Source organism: Gorilla gorilla, chromosome 8 (genome assembly GCF_029281585.2).
Source record: "Gorilla gorilla gorilla isolate KB3781 chromosome 8, NHGRI_mGorGor1-v2.1_pri, whole genome shotgun sequence".
Classification (NCBI taxonomy): Eukaryota; Metazoa; Chordata; class Mammalia; order Primates; family Hominidae; genus Gorilla; species Gorilla gorilla.
In genome coordinates, this window is record NC_073232.2 from 72,186,863 (window position 1) to 72,200,332 (window position 13,470).

The window sequence follows — 13,470 nt, forward strand, 5'->3', positions numbered from 1 at the left end:
CAATTTGCAAAAGTTACATAGGAAGAAGCAAATAATCTACATGGTCCTATATATTAAAGAAAATGAATCTGTCATTAAAAACCTTTCTACAGTGAAAATCCAGGTGCAGAGAGCTATTAATATTCTCACTGAATGGGTGTATTCTTATTGAAAATTCATGGAGCACAACTTTATGATTTTTGTCTATGCATGTTATACTTACAAAAAATTATCCTTGGGAGGCTGAGGCGGGAGGATTGCTTGAGCCCAGGAGTTCGAGGCTACAATGAGCTATGATTGTGCCACTGCACTCTAGCCTGGGGGACAGAATGAGACCCTGTCTCAAAAAAAAAAAAAAAGCTATAAAAGTTTACTTAAAATGAGTAAACAAATAAATAATACGGGGAGTGGTAGGTGGGCATACAGATGAAACAGAATTGGCCATGTATTGATAATTGTTGAAGTTGGGCCATTGAGTTTATTGTATATACCTTTTTAGCCATTACTATTATAAGCGTTTAAAATCTTCCATAATAAAATATTGTTTGTAAAAAATAGTAAGATCATATTACTTTGTGCAAAACCCTCCACCTCCCTCTGAGTCAAAGCCACAGAGGGCTGATGGCTGGCCAGGCTCTTCGCGATACGGTCCACCTGGCAGCTCCTGCAGGCTCCTCTCTACCACACTCACTCATCTCCACTTGGCCTCCTTCTAAGGCATCCTCCACCTCAGGGCCTTTGCATGTACTGTTCTCTTTGCTGAAAATGTTCATTCCTCAGATTCAGCATAGCTTGCCTCAGTTAGGTCTTAGCTCAGATATGATCCTTTCAGCCAAGATTTCCCTGATCACCCAAAATAAAATCCCCAACCCAGCAGGGAAGGGTGGTGGTGAGAAACTACAGTTCTAGCTACTCAGGAGGCTGAGGCAGGAGGCTCACTAGAGTCAGGAAGTTCCAGGCTGTAGAGCATAGTGATTGCACCTGTGAATAACCACTGCACTCCAGCCTGGGCCACACAGTGACACCTCCCCTTAAAAAATAAAAAAGAATCCCCCACCCTACAAGCTCCCCTCCCCCTCTCTTCGCTGGCTCCCTCTCCCTGCTGGGCCTCTCTCTGGGATCTGCAGCATCTGACACATGAACTACTTATGTGTATTTTTATTCACTGCCTACTTCCCACAAGAATGCAAACTCCAACCAGACAGAGACATTCACAGCCGAATCCCAGTGCCCCATCTTACACCTGGCATACAGGTGTTCAAGACACAAGGACTAAGTGAGTAAGCAAGGTCCTCAGCCTCTTCAAGGGGTGCTGTGGGGCTCCTCCCCATTTTTTCACACAGACCCCTCCACCTGGGGACTTCGTCGCCCCAGACCTGTTTCTCACTGGCCCTCGTCTGACTGCCTGCAAGAGTCACTCCGGGCCACCCTGGGGTCAGGCCACAGGGTGTCCGTTCAAGAGAAGGTGACCCTTCAGAGCGACAGGAAGTTCCAGTGGACGCCAGAAGACCTGTGTCCTGCTTTAGTGGTTCTGAAATCTTTCAAGGTGGCTTTGGAGCCTTGCTCTGCCACTTACCGGCTCTGAGACCCTGCAGGGTAACCGCACTCCCTGTGCATCAGTTTACTAACCTGTCCAATGGGAACAAATCCACCACCGACCTTACAGGGCGATTAAGATGGTTAAGGGGAGTGACCCAAGGGGCCAGGACTTGCCCACAGAAGGGCTTTCACCATCTGATTCCACTGACAAAAATTTTGCCAGCTCTGCGGGAGTCCCCAGAGGGCCTTTTAAATGCGGTGGCCGCATCGCCTCCAAGCTTGTCTGTTGCCTGATCCTTTTTTTTTCTTTTTTGAGACGGAGTCTCACTCTGTTACCCAGGCTGGAGTGCAGTGGCGCGATCTCGGCTCACTGCAAGCTCCACCTCCCGAGTTTACGCCATTCTCCTCCCTCAGCCTCCCGAGTAGCTGGGACTACAGGCGCCCGCCACCACGCCCGGCTAATTTTTTTTTTTTGTATTTTTAGTAGAGACGGGGTTTCACCGTGTTAGCCAGGATGGTCTCGATCTCCTGACCTCGTGATCCGCCCTTCTCGGCCTCCCAAAGTGCTGGGATTACAGGCGTGATGCCTTATCCTTTTTAAATGAAAGCCTGGCCGCCCTCTCCCGGCGCCCGCCCTGTCCCAGTGCCCTCTGCTCGAGCCCCGTCCCGCGCCCTACCTCCCCCTGCACCTTTGCCCCGCACCCTCCTCCCTCCGCGTCCCGCGCCCGCCCGCTCCCCCGCTCCCCGCGCTCTCGCGCCCGCTCCGTGCCCGCTCGGCGCTCGCTCCGCGCTCGCTCGCTCGCTCGCTCGCGCTCCCCGGCGCCGGCTGCGGAGGGAGCTGCTCTGCCCGCAGCTGGCGCAGCGCGGGGGCGGCCGCGGGTGGGCGGGTGCCGCGGGCCCGGGCGCCGAGCATGAGCCGCCGCCGGCGCCGGCCGCGCGCTGCTCGGGGCCCGACTGCGGCGCGAGGGCGGCGCGGGAGCGACGCTGGCCCGGACCGAGGTAGGCAGCGGCCGGGGACCCTCAGTGCCTCGGGGCCCCCGCCCGCGCCTGGGGCCGTGCCCTCCGGTCGCCGGCGCGGGCAGGGCGCGGCGTGCGCGGGCCCGGGGTCCCTCCCGGCGCGGCCGTCGTGGGGCCGGGGCGCGGGCTCCGGGCGCGGGGCGGGGGACGCGCGCGGGGAGGGCGGCGGGGATCCCGGCGCGCGGAGTTGCTGAGAACTCCGCCCCGGGCTGGACGGCGCCAGGACCCCCTGCACCCTCCGCCCCTTCAGGGCACCTGGCGGGCCGGGCCGGGCCGGGCCGGGCGTGGCAGGAGCGCACGCGGCGGGCGGGCGTGGGCACTGCGGGCAGGTTCGCTGCCCGGGGCCTGGCGTGGGGGTGGGGGCTGGGGAATCGGAGGAGCTCAGGGCTGCGCAGTTGGAAGTTTCCATTTGCTCTTCTGCATTCTGGGCCCCGCCGTGGTATCTCACGCCCTTGCTGTTTGGCGAGGAATTGGGGCTTGAGCTCTGCATTTGGGGGAGAGGGCCAGGGCCATGCCAGGTGTCTCCCTCTCCCTGCTGGGCAAGGGTCATTTGAAGGACCACGCTCTCTTTGCCCCAGGCCTTGCCGGCCCCAGGGACGGGGCAGGTGCAGCTGGTTCTGGTCCGAGGGTCGGTGAGTGAGAGGTGGGGGCGGGAGTCCCCTGCTGTGTGTGGAGGGACGCGCTGGCAGGTTCCTGTGCCCTGCATTTCTGGCTGCCTCTGGGTGCTGGACCTGGTGGATATTTACAGAGAGGCCGCTTCCTGCCTCTTGGGAGCCACCTGGGGGCAGAGACCTGGTGGTGGCCGGGGCTCCCTCCCTCCCTGCTCAGAGCAGTGAGCTTCTCCCTGGTTTACCCTCCCCACCACTGCCACTCTTCTCCCACAGTCCTGCGCAGGAAGGGCCCCGATGGCCGTCGGCCGCAGGATCCCGAAACACAGGAGTCAGGCTGGGTGCAGGGGAGCCTCCCAGAGGCCTTGGTTCCCTCTGTCCCCCCAGGGTTCTCCCGCCCCCTCCGGATGCAGTCTTGCCAGCCCAGCCTGTCCACCTCAGTGCCCTGGACTCTAAGCAGCTCTAGGGGTCCTCCAGCCGAAAGGTTACAGGTCTTGATTCGTGAACCACGGGCAGGCTGCAGGCTTCTGAGACTCAGTTTCCCCAACTGTAGACTGACACGGTTTTGATGACCTCTGAGGACATTTCCACCCTGATGTGCAGTGACACTTTGCTTTGGAACCTCAGGACCCCAGCCCAGGAAGGGGAGATCCGGAGCAGGGGGACATGGAGGACCTTGGCTGGATGGCCAGGGACACGTGGGTGGGTTCTCTGCCCCTCCAGCCAGTGTGTGTCCTTAGGGCTGTGGGTGGTAGTGACCCAGTGAGGCGGGTGCAGCAGGCCCACACGCCCTGCTCCTGAGAAGGGCATGAGCTGTGTGGATCCCCCAGGCTCTCTGGTGAAGTAGAGAAGCTGTGTCCTCCTGCACATGCCCCTGGGTTTGCGAACCAAGCAGGTATCCCAGGTGTGCCTTGGCCTGAAGGCCAGCCAGCGAGTTTGTTTTTCTCTGGGAGGCATCTTCGAGCTGCCAGCCGGATGGCTCCCTTCCACCTGGCAAATCGTGGAAATGGAACAGTTCACACAGAGCAGAGGGGTTTTTTGGTGTAACTTAGCAACTGCAGGCAGGGGAGGAGGAGGAGGAGGGAGAAATGGCATTTGTGCTGGACGGTGGCTGCGGTGGGGAGAGCCACGCACACAGTGGCCCCCAGCGGTGGGAGGGGCCGGCCAGGGAGGAGAGCGAGTGGGCACTGGGACACAGTGTGGCCAGGAGCCCCTGAGCACGCCGGTCCCCACCTGTAGAATGATGCCAGGGGCAGGATGGGACAGCTTTGGTTGGCCTTTGGTTTTTGGCAATAGAACCGTGGGTTTCACAGAAGCCCTATTTGTCAAATAGGTCAAGTGAAGGTGCTGTGCCAAGGCAGGGATGGGGGCAGGGGGTTTGGCCCCCCCACTGTCCTCAGGAGAGGGGCTGGTGGAGGGATGCTCTTCTCTGCATGGCCCACCCCAGGGGAGGGGCGCTGGGCTGCTGGGGGTAGGTGCCAGGGGCACAGCAGATAGCAGATGGGGAGGAGACTCAAGGCACCCCCACCCCTCCCTGCTGCCCCTTGACGGACCCTCCCTCCCCTTCCCCCTTTTTCTCCTGAGGCCATCTGCTTGGGTCCGGCACTCTGGCTGCTTTTCTCTTGGAGCTTCCAATCTGCCTCCTGTAACTCCCACCCACTCCAGCCTGCCTCCCGGCTCCTCTGCCCTCCCCTGCCCACTCCCTGCTGGGGAGGATGAGTGTTTACCTAGCAAGGGTGTGATGTGTGGAGGGAGGGGACTGAAGTGGCACTGGTGGGCTGACAGCCATAGAGGAGGGCCTCTGATACCCACTGGTGGACTGCTGGGGGTGTCAGAGGCCCTCCCCTATGGCTGTCAGCCTGACCTGCGGGGGTCCAGAGAGGGCTCACTGCCCACTTTTTGGGTGTATCCCTGTCGCCACTTTTTGGGCACAGAGCCTGGGGCTGTGGGTATGTGAGAGTGGGCTCTGGGCCGGCCCAGAGTGGCGAGCTGCCAGGAACCCATGCAGAATGTCCCTGCGCGCTGGGACACCAGGAATTCCCCAGCTAGCAGCCTGGGAGCAGTGTTTGGGAAGGTCAGCTGGTATGGCCAGCAGTGGCTTGGCGGGCACTGTGTGAAGGGAAGCCCGAAAGCCCCTCAGGGTCCTGGCCTGCTCAGAGTGGGAGAGGGGCTCTGGCCTCAGGGCTCACCACCTGGGACAGGCTGGTAGAGGCTGCTCCAGGCACCATGACAGAGGGCTGTGAGGGGTGACCGGCCAGGAGTGGACAGGTGTGAGGACTCAAGCGGGGCCTGTGCTGTGATGGACAGGGTGGGGGTGTGACTGCTGCTGTGGCCACCCCTGCCCGGTGGACCATGGAGAAGGAAGCCAGGCAGGGAGAGTAGTCAGGTTGTCCCGGCTCTGCTGCAGCGCCTCCCAGGAAGCACATGGGTGCCTTTGGGCACAACTCAGGACGACACCCAGTGATCCTGTTCTGGGAAGCTTCTCCCCACCTGTGGTTGCCCGCCCTGTCCTGGGCACTGCCCGGGCTGGGGTAGGGGCTGAGCTGCCGGCCTGTGCTGCCCAGGGCAGCCAGCAGGGGCTCCGAGACCTGCTTGTCTCTTGTGAGCTGGCTGTGGGGTTCTTTGTGAATTCAGGGAGCAGAGGCCAGCACCAGCTTGAAGAAGAGAGGCCTGGGCTGGGACTCTAGATAGAACAGCCCAGGGTGGGCACTTCATACGTGGGATGCAAAGATGCGGCTGTCCGGTTGACAGGTGCTTTTCCTTTTTTAAAAACAACGAAACTTGCTCAGCCGTCCCCACCCTGGTTGCCTGTGCGGGCTGACTTTGAAGACATGTTCTCTGCTCACTCTGAATCCTCACTTCCCACTCACTCCCACCCACACCAATCTGCACACACCTCCTTCAGTCCAGGGATGTCTTCTTGAGAGGCCGTGGATGTCCACTGCCTTGTTCCCAGACACCCATTTCCTGGGCTTGGCCGGCCCCTGGTTCTCCTCCTCCCATCCTGGGACACTCAAAGTCCCTGTTCCTCAAGACCTGGGCTCAAACCCTCTAGCCAGCCACAGCATCTGTTCCCTCCTCCGTGCTGATCCGGTTCCAGCTCCCATCAGCCCCCACCTGTCCTCTGGGTTCTGTCAGTGTGTGAGCCTGCTAGACGCCTCCCGGGTGACGATGCACATCATCATGCCCCTGAACCTTGCCTGCCCCAGGTTCCCCATCTGAGCAGGTAGGCAGCTGGCTCTCCCTCACCCCCTCTGCCAGCTTCCCTTTGCCTGGAGTTGTCAGCCAGTCTGACACACCCCACTCTAGACCTCTCTTCTGCCCCTTCTGCCTCTCCCTGCTCACTGCCACCTCTGTGGGCCGGGCCACCATCCCCTGGCCAGGACATTTGCAGTGGCCTCCTTACCCAGCAGTCTGTTCCCCTACTCAGGGCATGGCCTCTGCTGGGTCTCCCTCCTCCCAGGAGGCTGCCAGCCTTCCTTGGGTGCCTTCCTGAACTTTCCTGCTGTGCAGGGGGCCCGGGGCTGCTCTGCAGCAGCCGCCCTGGGTGTACTTGTCTATGATCCCCTGGGGTCCAGTCTGCACCAGGCCTGTTGGAGCCCAGCCACGAGACAGTGGCTATGCTGGCAGATTCAGTGAACATCCGTGGGAGGTGCATGGAAGTGCCTGAGCCACTGTGCATGGTGGGGCAGAGGTGCCTGGCCTGGGCCACGTTGCTGCACCCATGCCAGGGAGAGGAGAGGAGAGGGAAGCAGACCTGAGAGCTCTGGGACAGTCTGGGGGGCTGGTGTCTGGGGTCCTGGACCAGGAAGGAATCCTGGGGGGTGGGGCTGGGAGGCCAGCACCCTGTTTGTTGTCACCACCACTTCTGTTTCTCCAAGTGTCACCCTCAGACTCTACCTTGAAGAGAGTTCTCCCTGGATCTGGTTGCCATGGCAACACTGTTAACAAAGAGTAGCTTCCGTGGAGGAGGCTGGCGGGAGCTGGGAGAGGAGAGGGGGCGCGTTCTGATGGTTTATCAGCAGGGCTTGTTTCCCCACCCCCACCAAGGCTGCCCAAATCTGGTGGACCCTCCCCCACTCTCTCTGCCCGTAGGGCTCTCCAGGTCTCTGGTACCCAGACCCGCCAAATGTGAATGTCAGGCAGCCTTGAGTGCATCCGGGTGTGTCCTGGACCCCAGCCACAGCTGGGGCACTGGGGCAGGCCTCCTCCTTGGGGCCTGGGGAGACATGCCCAGCCACAGCACCAGGTACTTCCCAGGATGAGGATCTGCATTTTGTCCCTGTACAGACGCAGACTCCAAGGTCCAGATTTCTCCTGCCTGGACTTCTCTGTAGGCTAGTTCTGTGCTCAGCTTTTTCTGGCCGGTGCTCTGAGCATGCCCTGTGAGCCCTGCTTCTCCCAGGGCTGTGGTCTGGATGAAGGTAATGTGCAGCCCCGAGCCAGGCTCTGGGTGAGAGCTGGGCAGCCCCGGCTTTGTTGGCTGAGGAGAGGAGGGTTGGCCCCAGTTGCTAGGACCCAAGCCTCTGCCCTCAGAGCTGGGGGAGGAAGGGTGGGCTGGAGGCAGGGTGAGTGGACCAGCTGGGAGGATGGGGCTTGGATGAGGTTGGGAGTTCTGGGGGTGCCCTGATGCTTTCATGAGTTAATTACTCAGAGCAGGCAGGGGGCTGCATCAATTATTCATTTTATTATTGCTGTTAGCAGTGGGTGGCTGGATGAGGAGTGGAGTCCCCCACTGGCCAGGCCAGGCCAGGTGAGCATTGGTGGCACCTGGGAGAGCCCAAGTCCTGCCCACACTGTCCATTGCAGGCAGGGCCCTTCCTGCTCAGCCCCGCTACGGGGACAGGGCCTTCTATGCCCTGTGTCCCTCCCTCCTCTGGCCTGGGTGTCTCTGGGAGCTGGGCTTACCTTGACCAAGCTGGAGTGAGTTAGACCTTCTGTGAGGTGACCTGCAGGTACCTGGGCCAGATCAACTGCCCTACGGGGAGTGGTGGTGGTGGAGAGGGCTGATAGTAAACTGTGCTGGCAAGTATGGCTAGGGGTCCCAGCTGTTCTTCATGGAAAGGCCACGGCAGCCAGAACCACTTCCAAGAGGGGGCGGGGCCGAGGGGGAGGGCGCTCCCACATGGGTGGGGCCTGGAGGGGAGACCCACAGCTGCGGTCACCAGGCACCCACCAAGCCTGGTGGGTGCTCACAGGCTGAGCAGTCAGTGCTGGCTCGGAGATGCCCACACAAATGTCAAAGAAGCTGCTATTCGGTCCAAGTGTTCCGACTACAGTGCAATTAAGAGAGAAAGTGATAACAAAATAGATAACTCTAAAAGAGTCGTATATTTAGAAAATTTGAAACGCATGTTTGAATGATGGGTCAAAGAAACAATGGAATAGAAAGTTTGGGGTTAAATGATAAAAATAGAATGCTGTGCGCTGTGGATCATGGCCGTCGAGGGCTACATGCCCTGCTGCCTGCTGACGTCTGGAGAGCCCAGTTGTACAGGAGAAGTCCACGCCCAGGTGCCTTCCTTGGCTCCCGCTGTGGGAAAGGTGGGAGGGGGCGGGACAGTGGCCAGGCCTCCTATGGGCACGGGAGTCTGCCTGCTGGGGTCCTGAGATGGGGGCAGACCCTAGCTTCTCCGTGGGGTCTGGGTCTGGGGAGCCACCTGGCCCTGCCCGTGGGGACCAGGGTTCCACAGTGGCTCTCTGGCCTGCCATAGCACCCAGGGTTGGACTCCAGGGCAGCACGGTGTTCTCAGCCCTGGGCAGGATGCCAGATGCATCCGGTGGTGCACCGAGTGCAGAGCTGTCTTATGTGAGGCGACTGGGGACGCTGTCAGGGGAAGACACAGGAGGGGATCTCCAGGACAGCACCAGTGCCAGGCAGGGCCCAGGTTGCAGAGTGGAGAGGAAGGAGCAGCAGGTGTGGGGAGGCTGGTGCCCTTGGTCTACCCTGCCGGTGCCCAGGCCTGGGTGTGGTGTACAGTCATGTGCCTGGGGGCTCTGGGTGTACACATTCATTCTGGGTGTGTGCATTTACACCCAGGTGCTGGGAGGGCCCCTGACCAGCCTACTGTCCAAGGGCTCTGCTGGGCGTTTCACTGACATGTGACTTAATGTGCCTCTTTTTGATGCCAGCATCATTACACTGATTTTGCCAATGAGCCTCTGGGGTCTGCAGAGAGGGGCGGAGGCAGAGGTTGAGGCCAGGTCGCTCCCGTGCTCTAGGGAGCATGTTAGCAGGTGGTGTGGTTCTCTGGTGCCTCCCTTCATCTCTCCGAGCCTTCCTGCCGTCCCCGCCCTGCCCCTCCGTCCAGCTCCTGAGCTGGCCATCCCCCTTCCTGCCTTTGTGAGTGGTTTCCCCTGCCTGTGTGCCTCCTGAATGCACACTCCCACCTTGGAGCTCAGCTGGATGGCCCCAGTGGGGAGCACCTCCACCTCCTGGAGGTGAGGACGCCCCCCTCCTCTGGCCTATTGAGCCCCTGAACGTGCAGCGGTGGCACCTGGCTTCTGAGTGCTTGTTCTGTGTCCTCTCATCTCGTTCCTGCCTGTGAGGGCTATGACTTAGTGCCTGGGCTGGGGATTCTGATAGAAGGGGTTTAGAGAGGGTATGCTCTCAGGAGACATCTGTGTGGGAAGGACAAGCACCATGCAGGGAGGGGAGGAGGCTGGACAGAAGTGCAGTTGCAGCGGAAGTCTAGCCTGATTCCATGGGGACTCCGGAGTGTCAACTGACCCCACAGCTAGCCTCCCTCTGAGGCAGGGGAGTTGGAGTCAGGCCCCTGCACTGCTCAGCCTTTGGATGCTGGCACTCCAGTCTTCTGCAGAAGGCTGCAAGTGTGGATGGCTGCTGCACAGCCCTGGGGGAGTCTGGGTAGGGCCCAGCTGCAAGTCCCAGGGGGTGCTGATACTACCCCCAAGACAAGAGGCTACCTGCTGTGCTTGCAGGCCCTCAGCTGGTCCCTGGGGGGCTCAGAATGCAACCTCAGGTCCAGCCTGCTCCTGCATCCCACAGCACTGCCACCCTGCATGGATATCTGTCTTCCTGGGGTCACTGTGAGTGTCTGTGGGTTCTTCTCTGTGCTCCTGGCTGCCAGCCCTGGGACCAAGTGTTGTGCTGGCATGAGGAGCTTTGTCTGTTTGTCCAGGGAAGGACTGACTGATGGTCATGTTGTCAACCCTGGGCTCAGGCTGCATGGGCCAGAGATGGGGGAACCAGAGACCAGGGCCAGCCCCAGGCCAGTGAAGGCAGTGCAGGGTGGGGAGCACTGGCCAGGGAGTCTGGGGCCTGCACATCAGCCCCTGCTGCAGCCTTCTCTCCACTCTGGCCCCCAGCTGTCCTTCCCGGGCCTGGTGGTCAGGAGGCCCATGTGCCCAGTGAGCTCTTCCAGCTTGCCAGGAGGGCCAGCCCAGGTGGCAGCACATGAGCTGCCCTGAGAGCCCACCAGGCATGAAGAGGCTGTGCTGAGTGGGTGGATGGTGGGTGTGGGTGGCACAAAGAGGAGACAGAGGCAGTCCTGCTCCTAGGGGCTGGCCTGTGGGGCATCCATCCAGCAAGCCTGCAGCTCAGCAGCTCACCCAAGCCTGCTAGGCTCTCTGAGGCTCCCTGCTGGTGGTGCCCCTCGGCCCACCAAAACTGAGCTGCTCTCCTCGTCCCAAGGGGCCAGCCGCCTGCTGTGGCCTGCAGCTTTGCCCCAAGGAAATGCATTTGTCCTCTGGTGTCAAGTGCAGAGTGGCAGATGGCCCTGAGGTAGGTGGGGCACTGGGTTGGCCATGAAAGAGGAGGGCAGGTGGCATGGGGCAGGGGAAGTGGTGACCGAGGCTGGACTTCACCCTCCTGCTGCCGTATTAGGAGGGGCGACTTCACCTTCCACAGCCCCCTCACCTCAGCCTCCTGAGAGGCCAGGCCAGCCATGGGGTCCTCCCGCTCACAGAATCCCTCACCTCAAGATGAGACACTCCATACCCACCCACTCAGATGATGCAGGCTGCAAAATTGACTTAAACGAAACTGTGCCTCCCTATCTTTCAATGAAGAGTTGACTGGCGCGGGGTTCTGGGGGCTCCAGCAGGCAGACCTCCATGAGGGTACCCCTCCCCGAAGCTGTGAGCTACCTAGTATAGAGGCAGCTTTCGCCTGAGATCCTGAATGGGGAAGGAGTTCACCCCAGATGCCCACTGGAAACCTGCCCAGCCTAGTTGTTTTCTGAGCCTCCTGTAAATGTAACACTGGAGGCCCTCATGTCCTGGCCCAGGCAGCTGCCTTCCCCTGCCTCGCCCTGTCTGTCCTCTCCAGGCTGCAGCTCTCTGCCTCAACCAGAGCACTGGCTGCCTGGATGGTGGGAGGAGTGTCTGTCAGTCCTAGGGGACACACCTTTCCCCGGCTAGTGGGGACAGCCATGCACCCCTGTGGGAGCCCAGGGGAGAACCGCTGGCCTCAACCAGACATTATACAGCACATGTGAAAATGGTCAGCGCAGCGTAATGCAGGGCCAGGGCTGGCTCTGGAGAATGTGAGTCCCAGGCCTGCTTTCGAATGGGGAGGGCACCGCTGACGGGACCCTGGACCCTGTCGTTGCCCATCGCTGTGTGCAGTCACTACCCCCTGGGGAGGCCCGGGGGAAGCGCAGGGCACTGCGGGGTCTGAGAACATCCCCACCCTCCTAGGAAGGAGAATGTAGCTTGATGGAACCTGCCTGCGGGCCAGATGGGGCTGAGGTGTGGAGGAGAGGCCCCCGGGCGGCAGAGGCAGGCCCAGTCCCAGAATCCTGCCTCCTGGGCGGGACCTGTGCTCCTCCTTCCCCACCAAACACTGCATGGGTGGGACTCGCTGGGCAAGGCCCCATGTGGCTGATGAGCTGCCCACCTGGTGAGGGGTGTCTAGACACAAGTGGGCCCAGGGCGGGCATGCAAATCATCACCAGTGTGTCAGCGAGGCTTGGAGGGGTCAAGAGTCCTGCTGGTGCTGATAACGAGAAGTGGCCAGTCCAGGGTGTGAACCCAGGCCTCATGGCTCCTCCCCCTTGCTGTGACCTCTGGAGCCATGTGAGGGACTCTGCAAGGTGCTGCTCACCCTCACCCCCACCTGAGAGATGGACTCAGGCAGAACCATTGGAGAGTGGAAAGTTGACCTGGGGAGAGATGTCGGATCACAATCTCACCCACTGCAGGCCATGCACTCCAGGCATGGCCCAGACTCTGGGAGTGCAGACACAACCTGAAAATAGACAGAAATGAGCCTAATGATTCTGGAAGGAGGGAGAGGTGCCAGGAGGGAGCGATGAAGGCAGCCACCCTGGGAAGGCCAGGTTTGGGCAAAACCATGAAGGGAGGAAGGGGGTTTCCGGTTGTAGAGGAAACAGCTGGGCCCCAAGATGGACTCATGCCGGCAACCAGGGAATGGCAAGAAAGTCGGGGGACAGAGGCCTGGGGTTTCATGCCACCTTCACGGCTCATCTGTGTCTGTGTGCAGATGGCGCGAGTGGGGGCACTGCTGTGTGGCTGTGGTGTGCGCTGGTCCACACCAGACACATCCTCAGCCCCAACGTGGAGAGAACCAGGGACGGGAGACTGTGTGGGGGAAGCGGCTGAGGTCCGGAGTCGCACTGAGTGTGCAGTGCCCTGGAAGCCGAGAGAGGTAGCCCGTGCATTACAATGTGGGCAGGGATCCTGGAGAGGCCACTCTGGTCTGCGTATTTGACCTGCTGCACCTCACTTTCTTCACCCACCTCCCTTGGCTATTGATTCACCACCCCCTCCACCCCCAACCAGCCCTTCTTTCCCTGAGGTTCCTGTTCCTGTTCTTCTTTCTGCCTGTGACAAGCCCCTCAGCCCTTGTCCCATCTCTGAGCACATGGTCCAGGGAGGACACAGCCAGTCACAGCCGGATCAAGAACCAAGCTCCGCACTAGCTGCCTGGATGCAGGCTGCTGTGTGTTCTGGGTAGGGGTTGGGGGACTCCAGCAGCACCTGCCGCACCTGCCCCCGCCTGGCTTGCCTTGTCCTGGCTCCAGGCCCCCTCAGCATCCTCACTCCACCTGTGGCTTGTGGGGCACAGTGTTGCCAGGACAGTCATTAGCATGGGCTCCCTGAAGTCAGTTCACTCTGGGTCCCCTGGGGGCTTCCTCCTGCACAGTGCTCCCCCTAGGCTGGGGACAGCCTCTGTCTAAACACTATGGTAGCTCTAGGGGGCAGGAGAGAGCAGTCAAGCTGAGAGGGCCTCCCTGATCACAGGCTTGCAGCTTTAGCATTGTTGGCAACCAGGGGAGGAAGGAGGGCATCGGAGAAGCCCAGACCACACTGCGCCCCCACTCTAGACTGGTCCTCCTCTGGG

At 60.5% G+C, this 13,470-nt stretch overlaps 1 protein-coding gene across 1 annotated transcript in view; it reads left to right on the plus strand.

Annotated features, from left to right (window-relative positions):
• The first annotated feature begins 2,315 nt into the window (after positions 1 to 2,315).
• RASGEF1A (RasGEF domain family member 1A) overlaps positions 2,316 to 13,470 on the plus strand; it is a 72,164-nt gene continuing 61,009 nt past the window's right edge. The window contains exon 1 of the mRNA XM_031015657.3: positions 2,316 to 2,517. The gene's annotated coding sequence lies outside the window, so the exon portion shown is untranslated. The remainder of the gene's footprint in view (positions 2,518 to 13,470) is intronic.